Here is a 12,355-nt window from a genome sequence, read left to right as displayed (position 1 = left end):
TCCTTGCAACGGGTCCCTGCTGCACGTCTGCGCCTGTGTCTCCTTGTGCTGTATCCTGGATTGGTGTAGCACGTGCTTCATCTGTAAAAGAGAAGGACTTAGTTTCTAAGAAATATCGTGCAAAAGTTGTATTAAAATAAAGTATAATTTGGAAGATGAAGAAAGTTGAGCTTTATTGGCTCTCATCATTTATATGCGTGGCCCCTTATAGAGGGGGTATGCGGCTGGGAAGCCCCTTGTTTATTTACGCCGGACTCGCCTAACCGTGTCCGGGGTCTGAATGACCTGTGTTTAGGGGCCTTGACCTGCAAGGTCGGAGTGGCTGTCAAGGCAGCCCCACGCTCTCCTTGGTCGAGGAACACTCGGAGTTACTCTTTAATGAGATTATGCCGCGTGGACCGGGCATTGTAAGTATAAGAGACGTGTAATGTGGTATTGCGTTAAAGCGGGCGAAAGCTTTGCGTCCCAGTAGTGCTCGATGGCCACTGTAAAATGGGGCGCTATGCAGAGTGAGTTTTTCGCGACGGAGGTTGTCGGGTGAACCGAACACAACCTCTAGTGGTACAGAGCCCGTATAATTGGCTTAAAGGCCTGACGTCACTCCTTTGAAGGAAGTGCTGTTATGGCGAATTTTGGTAGGGTCTATCCCCATTCTGCGGACAGTGTCCTGGTATGGCAGGTGCCGCGCTGTTTTTTTGTGTTATCACATGAAGTGAGTTCACTGTTTTGACTTCTAGTGGGAAAGTCTTCTGTTTTCCGGAGTGTGTGGGGTTCGTCACTTTCGCTTGGTGTGTCGAGCCCCTTGTGTTCGGCGTTAAGTCGGCCGGACTGCTTGAAGACCCAACAATCTCTGTGGGTATGGTTTGCAGGCTTCCCGGAGGTACCATGTATTTGACATAGCCTGTCCAGAATCTTGTTCAGGTTGGATAGCTCGTCACTGTTGTCCTTGAGGGGCAGTGTTTTGTTATTTGGCCGAGAGCTTTTGAATCTGGCGTTGACCGCCGTACTGTTTGGGCCATTTTCCTTGTTCTGGCACTGATCTTTTCTGCGTCGTGATTTCCCATTTCCATCCCTGACTTCGGATGTACTCGGGTCGCTGGTGCTGCATCTAGCCAGCCAGCTGTCTTCCCCCGCGCAAAAGTGGGTCATGAGGCTTGTTAGTGCGACCATTGTTCTTGGTTTTTCTTGGCCGAGGTGTCTGGCGAGCCATTCGTCTCGGACGTTGTGTTTAAAGGCTGCTAAGGCTTCAGCGTTCGGACAGTCCACTATTTGGTTCTTTTTAGTGAGGAACCTGTTCCAGAATTTGCGTGCTAACTCTCCGGGCTGTTGAGTTATGTGACTTAAATCGTCTGCATCCGGAGGGCGGACATAAGTCCCCTGAAAATTTGCTCGAAACGCATCCTCAAGCTCTTCCCAACTTCCAATGGTATTTTCTGGGAGGCTTTTGAGCCAATGCCGAGCTGGCCCTTTGAGCTTGAGGGGTAGGTATTTTATGGCATGGAGATTGTCTCCTCTGGCCATATGTATGTGTAGGATATAATCCTCAATCCAGACTCCGGGGTCTGTTGTTCCGTCATATGCCTCTATGTTTACGGGTTTGAATCCCACTGGAAATCCATGATCCAGTACCTCGTCGGTGAAACATAGTGGGTGTGCGGCGCCCCTGTATTTGGGTGTGCCGTTGTCTTCAAATGCTTGGCGGGTTATGTTGCTTCCTGGAGTCTTCTTTTTTGGCCCACAGATAGACCTGGCCGGGTCATCCTTTTTCCGAGGATCTTTGTGCTGATCGTGTGCCGGCTTGTGTGCGGCGCCCCTTGCTGTTCTTGGCCTGTCATCTGGTCGTCTATCCGGCCAGGCGGCTTCTTTCTTTTTTGACTACGGGGGCTCGAAGGCCTGCTCGTCAAATTCAGGCAACAGCTTGCGCTTCGGGTAGCTCTTTGTCTGGTGACTAGCGCCGTATTTATCTGCGGTGTTGAGTACTTTGCTCCATTTCATTCTGAGTGCGTCCTCCACTGTTTTGAGCTTCCGCTTTTGCTTCTTCAAACTTCTTGCAGTGGCGACGAGCCTTTTATGGAGGTTCATATGCTCTGGTGATGTGAGATCGTCTTCGCCGGAGATGGGTTGCTTTCTTTCATGTTCGTCGTCCACTGCTTCGCCCTGCTCTAGGGCCAGGTCCGTATGGGTGCCGTTTTTATCTAGGCAGGTCTTCGGGCGGCACTTGCGTCGCCGTTTTGGTTGTTTGTTGGGGGAGTTGTCCTTCGCCACGTCCCGTTTTTCCTCGTTGTCGCTTCCTTTTGGTGTATCTACCATGTATACGTCGTGCGTTGGGGTGGCTTTCCGGTGCCCGATGGGTGCTGGTTCTTGGTCGTCTCTGGCATCGTCGTCCATAACATCGATGTCTTCGGAGTCGTAGTCTAGCATGTCGATTAGATCATCGACAGTGGCTACCAAGTGGGTAGTGGGTGGGTTTTGAATTTCTTCGTCGTCCGCATCCCAACCGTCCTGGTCGCAGTCCGGCCAGGGCTCTCCTGATAATGAGAGATACTTTAGCAAACTCAAGATGTCACCGAAAGGTGAGTGTTGAAAGATGTCCGCTGCGGTGAACTCCATGATCGGCGCCCGATCAGATTCGATCGGAGGGGGCGCGGGAGGTTCGGAGTCCGGCAAGGAGATCGGCACCTCGGAGTCACGAGCTTCATGAGGGACAAGGTCAGTGTTCGGCTCTATCACCGTAGAGGTTGCAGCCCCCGAGGCGGTGTCTAGCCATCCGTCCTCGACCTGCGCAGCCGGCTCCGAATTGAAGATCGGAGCGGGTTCGAGTGCGACCTCTAGGGTACCGTCCAGCTGCAGAGCTAAATCATGTTCGCCGTGACAGTGCGGCACGCTCGGCTGTGGCTCGAATCCATCGAGGATCAAGTCCCTGCGGATGTCAGCCGTGAAGTTTAAACTTCCAAATCTGACCTGACGGCCAGGGGCGTAGCTTTCGATCTGCTCCAGTTGGCCAAGCGAATTGGCCCGCAGTGCGAAGCCGCCGAATACGAAGATTTGTCCGGGGAGGAAGGTCTCACCCTGGACTGCGTCGTTGATGATGATCGAAGAAGCCATCGAGCCTATCGGTGACGACACAGAGGAACTCTCAATGAAAGCACCAATGTCGATGTCAAAACCGGCAGATCTCGGGTAGGGGGTCCCGAACTGTGCGTCTAGGCGGATGGTAACAGGAGACAAGGGACACGATGTTTTACCCAGGTTCGGGCCCTCTTGATGGAGGTAAAACCCTACGTCCCGCTTGATTAATATTGATGATGTGTGTTACAAGAGTGGATCTACCACGAGATCAAGGAGGCTAAACCCTAGAAGCTAGCCTATGGTATGATTGTTGTTCGTCCTATGGACTAAAGCCATCCGGTTTATATAGACATCGGAGAGGGCTAGGGTTACACAGAGTCGGTTACAATGGTAGGAGATCTACATATCCGTATCGCCAAGCTTGCCTTCCACGCCAAGGAAAGTCCCATCCGGTCCCAGGACAAAGTCTTCAATCTTGTATCTTCATAGTCTTGGAGTCTGGCCGATGATGATAGTTCGGCTATCCAGACACCCCCTAGTCCGGAACTCCCTCAGGCGCCCCCCCGTGTCTCCTGGGCCCCTCGGGCGTCCACCGACGTACTTCCTCCTCCTATATAAGCCTACGTACCCCGAAAACATCCAGGAGGCACCCGAAACACAAATTCCACCACCGTAACCTTCTGTATCCGCGAGATCCCATCTTGGAGCCGTCGCCGGCGTTCTGCCGGAGGGGGAATCCACCACAGAGGGCTTCTACATCAACATCCTTGCACCTCTGATGAGTTGTGAGTAGTTTACCACAGACCTACGGGTCCATATTTATTAGCTAGATGGCTTCTTCTCTCTTTTTGGATCTCAATACAATGTTCTCCCCCTCTCTTGTGGAGATCTATTTGATGTAATCTCTTTTTGCGGTGTGTTTGTCGAAATCCGATGAATTGTGGGTTTATGTTCAGATTTATCTATGGATAATAATTGAATCTTCTCTGAATTCTTTTATATGATTGAGCTATCTTTGCAAGTCTCTTCGAATTATCGGTTTGGTTTGGCCTACTAGATTGATCTGTCTTGCCATGGGAGAAGTGCTTAGCTTTGGGTTCAATCTTGCGGTGTTCTTACCCAGTGACAGAAAGGGTTGCAAGACACGTATTGTAGTGTTGCCATCGAGGATAAAAAGATGGGGTTAATATCATATTGCTTGAGTTTATCCCTCTACATCATGTCATCTTGCTTAATGCGTTACTCTGTTCTTATGAACTTAATACTCTAGATGCATGCTGGATAGCTGTCAATGTGTGGAGTAATAGTAGTAGATGCAGGCAGGAGTCGGTCTACTTGTTATGGATGTGATGCCTATATACATGATCATGCCTAGATAACGTCATAATTATTCACTTTTCTATCAATTGCTCGACAGTAATTTGTTCACCCACCGTAATACTTATGCTCTTGAGAGAAGCCACTAGTGAAACCTATGGCCCCCGGTTCTATCTCTTATCATATTTGCTTCCAATCTACTTTTATTTGCATCTTTATTTTCTGCATCTATATTATAAAATACCAAAAATATATTTATCTTATCATACTATCTCTATCAGATCTCACTTTTGCAAGTGGCCGTGAAGGGATTGACAACCCCTTTTTCGCGTTGGTTGCGAGTTCTTTGTTTGTTTGTGTAGGTTCGTGGGACTTGTTGAGAAGCCTCCTACTGGATTGATATCTTGGTTCTCAAAAACTGAGGGAAATACTTACGCTACTATTGCTGCATCATCCTCTCCTCTTCGAGGAAAACCAATGCAAGCTCAAGACGTAGCAAGAAGGATTTCTGGCGCCATTGCCGGGGAGGTCTTTGCTCAAGTCAAGACATACCAAGTACCCATCACAAACTCATCTCCCTCGCATTTACATTATTTGCCATTTGCCTCTCGTTTTCCTCTCCCCACTTCACCTTTGCCGTTTTATTTGCCCTCTCTTTCCCAATCTTCTCCTCTCTCTTTCGCTTGCCTTCTGTTTTCTTGTGTCTCCATGTGCCTTCTATGTGCTTGCATCTTTGCTTGCTAAAAATCTATTGATATGGATCCACTTAAAATGTTCTACTTGGATCATCTTTGATCCTTATGCTCTCGTGCTGAAACCCCAACTAGCCTAGTTGATGGGAAATCTTTAGATGAGCATGCTCATTTTGTGGGTCACCGTTTGTTTGAAAAAGGGAGACTCTTATGGGATCAAATAAATAGACTGATGTGTTATGCTTAGAATCTTTGTGAAATTTGTGATTTTACTTGTTGCTCTAAGGACCCTAAAAACACATTCCCTACCTATGTGAGTTTAATGAAAATAAAATCTTATCTTCTGATGCAAAGGGTGTTTATAGTTACTATGATATCAAACAAATTGAAGAATTTGTTGCTTTTAAGGGTTCTTATGAAGTTGCTTATTTGATTGAAAAGTATGATATTACTCTCTACGAATCTCAAAATTTTGACATACTTAAATATTGCTATGAAAGCTATGCCCATAATTTCTATGTCAAAGAATTTATTGAGAGAATGACCGTTGCTTTGGAAGAAAATAATGATATTCATGAATCTATTGATAATGATGATTCCGATGATTTGATTGAAATATCCCTTGATGAACCTGATGCTTGCTATTCTTGTGGCCATGATGCCAATATTTATGAAGATCAATTTGCTATAGTTCCTTATGTTAAACATGAGATCGTTGCTATTGCACCCATACTTGGTAGTTCCTTGAATAAAAAGCATGATTGCAATGATTTTACTATAAATTCTCTTGATGTCATTTGTGCTAATAATATGCAAAACCCTAAGCTTGGGGATGCTAGTTTTGCTATGTCTACTGCTTGCTGCAATGATCATGATTGGGGTGATTCTTTTTATGATGTTGAAAATTTATTTAAGCCCCATGATGAATATGAGATTGATAATAGTGTTTGCATTATTATTGAAAGTGGGTTTGGAAGAGTGTCAACTTTAGATCCCACATATTTGGAGAATGAACAATCTTATGGTATTTTTGATAAAAGTGGGTTTGGAGAGGTCAAGACTTTAGTTAATGTTAATCCCACTATTTTGGAAGAGTGTCAACTTTGCATGCATGTGGATCATGTTGAAAATATTTTATGTGATAGCTATTTTGTTGAATTTTCTCATGATCCCACTTGTAATTATTATGAGAGAGGAAAATATGGTTGTAGAAATTTTTATCTTACTAAATTACCTCTCATCATGTCGAGATTGCTATCGTCTCTTTCTTCTTCCTTGCATGTGCTAGTTTTTGCTTGCCTTGCAAATTTGTTTGATTATAATATGCCTATGCATAGGAAGTATGTTAGACTTAGATGTGTTTGTCACATGTTTTATGATGCTCTCTTTATGCTTCAATTCTTGTCTTTGATGTGAGCATCATTAAAATTATCAATGCCTAGCTAGGGGCGTTAAACGATAGCGCTAGTTGGGAGGCAACCCAATTTTCTTTGTGTTCTTTGTTTTTGTTCCTGTTTAGTGTTAAATTTTGTTTCTAATTTCTGTTTAGATGTTTTTTAGCTTTTAATTAGTGTTTGTGCCAAGTAGAACCTATAGGATAAACTATGATGATAGTTGATTTGATTCTGCTGAAAAACAGAAACTTTGCGCTCACGAGCAATAATTCAATAAATCACATAAACGAGATTTTGCATTGATTCTTTTTTCTGCTGATCAATAAACAAATTGTTTAGGACGTAATATTTTGGTAGGGATTTTACAGTTCCAGAAGTTTGCGTTAGTTACAGATTGCTACAGACTGTTCTGTTTTTGACAAACTCTGTTTTTCGTGTGTTGTTTGCTTATTTTGATGTTCTATGGCTAGTAAAATAGTTTATAAACCATAGAGAAGTTGGAATACAGTAGGTTTAACACCAAAATAAATAAAGAATTAGTTCATTACAGTACCTTATGTGGTGGTTTTGTTTTCTTTCACTAACGGAGCTTATAAGATTTCCTGTTGAGTTTTGTGTTGTGAAGTTTTCAAGTTTTGGGTAAAGCTTTTATGGACTATGGAATAAAGGGTGGCAAGATCCTAAGCTTGCGGATGCCCAAGGCACCCCAAGATATTCAAGAATATACAAAAGCCTAAGCTTGGGGATGCCCCGGGAAGGCATCCCCTCTTTCGTCTTCGTTCATTGGTAACTTTACTTGGAGCTATATTTTTATTCGCCACATGATACGTGTTTTGCTTGGAGCGTCGTGTATTATATTAGTCTTTGATTTTTAGTTTACTTCAATCATCCTTGCTGTACACACCTTTTTGGAGAAGCCTATTTGATTAGAATTTTTCTAGAATACTCTATGTGCTTCACTTTTATCTTTTGAGTTTGATAGTTTACGCTCTAGTGCTTCACTTATATCTTTTAGAGCACGGTGGTGTCTTAATTTTGGAGAAATTCTAGTCTCTCATGCTTCACTTATATTATTTTGAGAGTCTTTTAGAATAGCATGGTATTTGCTATGGTTACAAATTTGGTCCTAGAATGATGAGCATCCAAGTTGGGTATAATAAAAACTATCATAGAAAATGAATTGGATGCTAGGATCAATTTGGTGCTTGATAATTGTTTTGAGATATAAAGGTAGTAATGTCAGGGTCATGCTAGTGGATAATTATGAAATTGAGAAATACTTTTGTTGAAGTTGGCAAGTCCCGTAGCATGCACGTATGGTAAAAGTTGTGTGACAAATTTGTTGCATGATGTGCTCTTTTGAGTGTCTTCCTTATGAGTGGCAGTCGGGGACGAGCGATGGAATTTTTTCCTAGGGCGAAGTATATTTTTTTCAATAAGTATATGAGTTCTTTATGACTAATGTGAATCCATGGATATACGCACACTCATCCTTCCACTTATCTAACCTCTATTTTACCGCGCAATTTTCGCCGGTAGCATAAACCCATTATGGACCTTCCTCAAAACAGCCACCATACCTACTTATTATGGCATTTCCATAGCCATTCCGAGATATATTGCCATGAAACTTTCCACCATTCCGTTTATTATGACACGTTTCATCATTGTCGTATTGCTCTTTGCATGATCATGTAGTTGACATTGTATTTGTGGCAAGGCCTCCTTCATAATTTTCATACATGTCACTCTCGATTCATTGCATATCTCGGTACACCGCCGGAGGCATTTATATAGAGTCATTTTTTGTTCTAACTTTGAGTTGTAATTCTTGAGTTGTAAATCCATAAAAGTGTGATGATCTTCATTATTAGAGCATTGTCCCAGTGAGGAAAGGATGATGAAGACTATCCCCCACAAGTTGGGATGCGATTTTGGACTTTATAAATATAAAAGAGGCCAAAGAAGCCCACAAAAGAAAAAAAAGAGAAAGAAAAAAAAGAAAAAAAAAGAGAAAAAGAAAAAAATAAAAAGAGAGAAAAAGAGAGAAGGGACAATTGCTACTATCTCTTTTTCCACATTTGTCCTTCAAAAATAGCACCATGATCTTCATAATAGAGAGTCTCATATGTTGTCACTTTCATATACTAGTAGGAATTTTTCATTATAGAACTTGGCTTGTATATTCCAATGATGGGCTTCCTCAAAGTGCCCTAGGTCTTCGTGAGCAAGCAAGTTGGATGCACACCCACTTAGTTTCTTTTGTTGAGCTTTCATATATTTATAGCTCTAGTGCATCCGTTGCATGGCAATCCCTACTCACTCACATTGATATCTATTGATGGGCATCTCTATAGCCCGTTGATACGCCTAGTTGATGTGAGACTATCTTCTCCCACTTTTTGTCCTCACAACCACCATATTAGACCACCATAGTGTTATGTCCATGGCTTGCGCTCATGTATTGCGTCAGAGTTGAAAAGCTGAAGCGCTTTAAAAAGTATGAACCAATTGCTCGGCTCGTCATCGGGGTTGTACATGATGGGAGTATTTTGTGTAATGGAAATGAAGCATGACCTAACTATATGATTTTGTAGGGATAAGCTTTCTTTGGCTATGTTATTTTGATAGGACATGATTATTTGTTAGTATGCTTTGAAGCATTATTTTTTTTATGTTTTATAAGCTTTTAACTTGAGTCATTTGGATCTAAACATTCATGCCACATTAAAGAAAATTACATTGAGAATTATGCTAGGTAGCATTCCACATCAAAAATTTCTTTTTTATCATTTACCTACTCGAGGACGAGCAGGAATTAAGCTTGGGGATGCTTGATACGTCTCCAACGTATCTATAATTTTTTATTGTTCCATGCTATTATATTACCTGTTTTGGATGTTTATGGGCTTTATTTTACACATTTATATCATTTTTGGGACTAACCTACTAACCGAAGGCCCAGCCCGTATTCCTATTTTTTTTGCCTATTTCAGTATTTCGAAGAAAAGGAATATCAAATGGAGTCCAAACGGAATGAAACCTTCGGGGGCGTGATTTTTGGAACGAACGTGATCCAGAGGACTTGGAGTGCAAGTCAAGAAGCAGCCGAGGCCTCCACGAGATAGGAGGGCACACCCCCCCTATAGGGCGCGCCCCCGTGTCTCGTGGGCCCCTCGGGCGTCCACCGACGTACTTTCTCCTCCTATATAAGCCTACGTACCCCGAAAACATCCAGGAGGCACCCGAAACACAATTTCCACCACCGTAACCTTCTGTATCCGTGAGATCCCATCTAGGAGCCGTCGCCGGCGTTCTGCCGGAGGGGGAATCCACCACAGAGGGCTTCTACATCAACATCCTTGCCCCTCCGATGAGTTGTGAGTAGTTTACCACAGACCTACGGGTCCATAGTTATTATCTAGATGGCTTCTTCTCTCTTTTCGGATCTCAATACAATGTTCTCCCCCTCTCTTGTGGAGATCTATTTGATATAATCTCTTTTTGCGGTGTGTTTGTCGAGATCCGATGAATTGTGGGTTTATGTTCAGATTTATCTATGGATAGTACTTGAATCTTCTCTGAATTGTTTTATATGATTGAGTTATCTTTGCAAGTCTCTTCGAATTATCGGTTTGGTTTGGACTACTAGATTGATCTTTCTTGCCATGGGAGAAGTGCTTAGCTTTGGGTTCAATCTTGCGGTGTTCTTACCTAGTGACAGAAAGGGTTGCAAGACACGTATTGTATTGTTGCCATCGAGGATAAAAAGATGGGGTTTATATCATATTGCTTGAGTTTATCCCTCTACATCATGTCATCTTGCTTAATGCGTTACTCTGTTGTTATGAACTTAATACTCTAGATGCATGATGGATAGCAGTCGATGTGTGGAGTAATAGTAGTAGATGCAGGCAGGAGTCGGTCTACTTGTTATGGACGTGATGCCTATATACATGATCATGCCTAGATAACGTCATAATTATTCTTTTTTCTATCAATTGCTCGACAGTAATTTGTTCACCCACCATAATACTTATGTTCTTGACAGAAGCCACTAGTGAAACCTATGGCCCCCGGGTCTATCTCTTATCATATTTGCTTCCAATCTACTTTTATTTGCATCTTTATTTTCTGCATCTATATTATAAAATACCAAAAATATATTTATCTTATCATACTATCTCTATCAGATCTCACTTTCGCAAGTGGCCGTGAAGGGATTGACAACCCCTTTGTCGCGTTGGTTGCGAGTTGTTTGTTTGTTTGTGTAGGTTCGTGGGACTTGTTGAGAAGCCTCCTACTGGATTGATACCTTGGTTCTCAAAAACTGAGGGAAATACTTATGCTACTATTGCTGCATCACCCTCTCCTCTTCGAGGAAAACCAACGCAAGCTAAAGACATAGCAGTGGTGTACTCCCACGAGCGCGCCTTCCAAGCTACATCAATCGAGGACCTAGACAGCAGGGGCGAGAACCCTCCTGAGGCAGTCCCCAAGAAGAAGAGGACACCGCTCAGCTTAATGCCTCGGGAGGTTGGCATCTCAGGGGGTGCTGCATCAGGATCAGCACCCGTGCAAGGGGCACCTCCTTTCATCGCATAGGAAGGCGCGCCCGGCGCCCTCCTCGGGCAGGGCTCGGGGGCTCTATTCTGGAGGGCCTCTGACTTTGCCAACCTCATGAGGGAGGCGCTCGGGCACCACTTGGTGGCGTGCTTCGTGGCATGTTTCCCTCAGGAGGCCACAGGGCGTGGAAAGCCCAATGTTTAGGAGTTCATCACCAAGACCAATCACGAGCTTCAGGAAGCACGAGCCATGCGCGGCAATCGCCGCTTGCCTGGCGTGGCTCCCCATCCAGGTGAGGATGGTGGGTTGCGCGTCTGTATCGACGTCCCGGGGCTCAACCGAGCCGCATCTCAGGAACGTTTCTGGCCTTCGCGCGTGGGACGCTGCAAGGGTCCGCCGCACAGCTATGTTCTCATGCCTTTCGGCCTGCCGAACGCGGCTGCCACCTTCCAGCATCACCTGCGGAGCATTCTAGAGGCTCAGGAGGCCAGGCACCACGTGGTCCTAGCGGAGATGGATATGGTCCTGAGGGAGCCTCCTGGACCCGCAGAGCCTCCCGAGGCTCGGGGCTCCAGCGGCTCATGAGGGACGACCTCTTCACCGTGCATCCTCAGCTACTCCAACGCCCCTCCTACAACGATACCAGGTGACATCTTCCAAGTTCATTTCAGCTGGGAGCACCCTCAGGGCTGGATCATTCCTAGGTCGCGTGGGTCTGTCCCTATGGCATGTGTCTTTTTCTTATGTCTTCAGTTTACTTTGCTGGCAGCACCCCTCGGGCTGCATCATCCCCATGCCGCTCGGGCCTGACCCGGTGGCGTGTATCCACTTTGCGTTTATCTAAGCTGATTTGCCTTCTATGCCCATCCTGCCTGTGATTATCGCTTGTTCGGTTGACATCTACCATGGGAGCCGCTCACGCTGGCACGGCGCTTGCGCATGGGTCCATCCCTGCAACACCGACAAATCTGAGTGGTCGACCTCTGGCTCGCGGCAGCCCCGCAAGTGTCACCTATGCCCTCACCTCTCTCTTGGAGAAGCCAGTGGCCGGCTGGCAATCGTAATGGCAACCCGTGCTTTTCTCGTGCTGATTTACAGGAACCTCCTGAGGATTTCGGCAGGTGGCAACACGGGCTCCCTCTCCCTTTTCCATGTGACCCGCTTGCGCGTTAAAAGGGGGGCTCCTGAGCATCGCGACTCAGGAGCTCTTACTGGCTCTCTAGCCCCCACCCCCTGGACTTGACCACGACATCACGACCTGGCATACCAGCGGCTGCTGAGCTTGCTCGAGGGCCGGGACCTGAGGACGCAGAGCAT

The sequence above is a fragment of the Triticum aestivum genome, chromosome 4B (genome assembly GCF_018294505.1).
Source record: "Triticum aestivum cultivar Chinese Spring chromosome 4B, IWGSC CS RefSeq v2.1, whole genome shotgun sequence".
In the NCBI taxonomy this organism is placed as follows: Eukaryota; Viridiplantae; Streptophyta; class Magnoliopsida; order Poales; family Poaceae; genus Triticum; species Triticum aestivum.
The sequence above is the reverse complement of the archived record's forward strand: the minus strand, read 5'-3'. Positions refer to the sequence as shown.